Source organism: Equus caballus, chromosome 5 (assembly GCF_041296265.1).
Source record: "Equus caballus isolate H_3958 breed thoroughbred chromosome 5, TB-T2T, whole genome shotgun sequence".
NCBI classification, from domain to species: Eukaryota; Metazoa; Chordata; class Mammalia; order Perissodactyla; family Equidae; genus Equus; species Equus caballus.
Window position 1 is genome coordinate 19,430,903 of NC_091688.1, and position 2,713 is coordinate 19,433,615.

The following is a 2,713-nucleotide window of genomic DNA, read 5'->3' on the forward strand; positions in this document are numbered from 1 at the left end:
TTTTCCAAAGTTGTTGTTTCAGTTTATATTCTCACCAGTGATGTATAGAGTTCCAGTTCTCCATATCTTCTCCAGTACCAGTTATCATTGTCTTTCTAATTTTAGTCATTTTAAAGAGATATATGGTGTTAACTCATTGTTGTTTTAATTTGTGTTTTCCTGATTATCTACATAATTTTCAAGTAGAATTAATTGCATGATTTGGCTGTATTAATTCATCTTGGATAGCCACTTTGTTATCCCATGAATTCACAATTCCACCTAGCTTCTTGTGACCTACTCATTTTATTAATATCCCCCATGGGGATGTAGACAGAATGTAGTATCAAGCCCCTCTAAGTTGATATCAATGTTTTGATTGGCATCCTTGGGTAGGTCATTCAACCAGTTATGAAATCAGCCTAACTGTATGACTATCACCTTTCACCATGCTCTCAATAAAGTTATCTAGGAATGTTGAAATTCAGATCCTCCCTTGCCTATAGTATTCTGATCTATCAATTTAGTTGGTACTCCTATCAAAAAATGAAGTTTAAGTTGGTATTCTTTGTAAATCCAGAATGCCTCCTATTAGTCATTTACTCCCTCTTATGAGCTCACCAATTATCCTTTTGATAACCTGTTCTAACGTTTTTCCTAAAGATACATCTTCCATTTTATAAATGTATGACAGCATTTGCAACTTCTTACTTGAAACAAAAGTATGGTTTAGAATGGTCTCCTTGTTTCATTCAATTGCTGTGCTTAAATTGATTTTCAGTTTTATAAATCAAATCCTTTTTTTTTCAAAGATTGGCACCTGAGCTAACATCTGTTGCCAATCTTCTTTTTTTTCTCTTCTCCGTCTCCCCAAAGCCCCCCAGTACATAGTTGTATATTCTAGTTGTAGGTCCTTCTGGTTGTGCTATGTGGGATGTCACCTCAGCATGGCTTGATGAGCGGTGCCATGTCTGTGCCCAGGATCCGAACCGGCGAAATCCTGGGCCACCGAAGCAGCGCTCACGAACTTAGCCACTTGGCCACGGGGCCTGCCCCGAAACTTTCTTTAAAGATTTTAAGATAGTTCATTAGTTGACAATTATATAAGAAGTGCTTTTTTGTTTTTTGAGGAAGGGAATTAACAAGTCTTTTAAGAGGCAAATAATCATTCACTAATTTATCTCTAAACTTGAATTTCTAATTATCTGATTTTCCTAATCACACATATATTAAAGTAATGTTTTACTGTTGCAAATGGGCAGAATGATATAAAAGATCAATAGTGGGAAAAATTAAAACAAGAAAAAGAAGATAACTCAAAAACTACAAATCACTGTAGATCATTTAATAAAATTATCTTGGTCTATTAAATAGGATCTCAATGGGCTTGAAGAGACAGTCAACTTTTAAAGTATCTTGTGCATTAAGAGAATCTGCTTCAGCCTTGAGAAATCTAGATGCAACAATAGAAACAACTAACCTATATTATAGGGCTAGAGTTGCCGTTTATATTTCTTTGTCATTTAAGCAGGAAAAGTAAGGATTTCATGGAATATATCCAATTAGCTAGAGCAGCTTCCCGAATTGGTTAAAGATTTTTGGCCACCTCAAACCCCAATTAGCCTTCTCTTTTATGCTTCTCATGATATTGCGTAAATAATAAAATATTTGATTCAAAGAGAAATGGAGAGGTTATCTAGTTCAATGTTTAAAATTTATCCACGAGGAAACTAAGACCCAATCAAGCTAAGTGACTTGCTTAAGTTTCAGCCCCCAACTAGTGGTTGAAGAAGCAGACGGACAACATTTTTGCTCTCGTGGAGGCACGTTTTAGTTGGGAGGGGACAGGGAAGAAGCAAAACACAAATACTGGGAGAACAAAAGTATTGGAGAGTGAATAGGTATTAGACAGAGGCTGGGGTACATTATATTGAGTGGCCAGATTCGTCCCAATTTAGTTCTCTTTCTGCTTTACCAAAATGCTTCCTAACTGACTGTTTCAAAGAAATAGAGGAGTTAAGTGACACAGTACTTTGTGAGCATATTGAAGTTCAAAAATATAAATTTATTCTCTTTCAACCAATTTATCCCCATTTGTTTTTTCTTTTTTTAAAGATCGGCACATGAGCTAACACCTGTTGCCGATCTTCTTCTTCTTCTCCCCAGAGCCCCTCAGTACATAGTAGTACACTCTAGTTGTAGGTCCTTCTGGTTGTGCTATGTGGGATGCTGCCTCAGCGTGGCCTGACAAGTGGTGCCATGTCTGCGCCCGGGATCGGAACCCGCGAAACCCTGGGCTGCTGAAGTGGAGCACAGGAACTTAACCACTCAGCCACGGGGCTGGCCCCCCAAATTTGTTTTTTAAGGAATGAAAGTTTAGACAAAATTTCCAGAATGAAGATATATGTAAATGAAAAATATATCAAAAAGATGAAAAAGTCTAGCAGTGTTGCTTAGGGCAAATGAATCATATATTTTCATCTTTGAAACTACTTTTTTCAGATGTATTTATTAAAGAGAATCTTTTCTTCTCAGGGGTTTGATGAAATGATATGAGTATATGACTAATCTAAAGAACAGTTCTACAGCTTTTCTAAGGAAGATTGGAAAGATGTTCTTGGAGCTCCCCTGCAATCCTGGTTTTGTCACTGAAGCTCTTTCAGTGTATATATCACCCAATTTGGCTGACCTTTAGCTTTCCTGCCACCAAACAGGGAAAACAGTTAGCATCAAT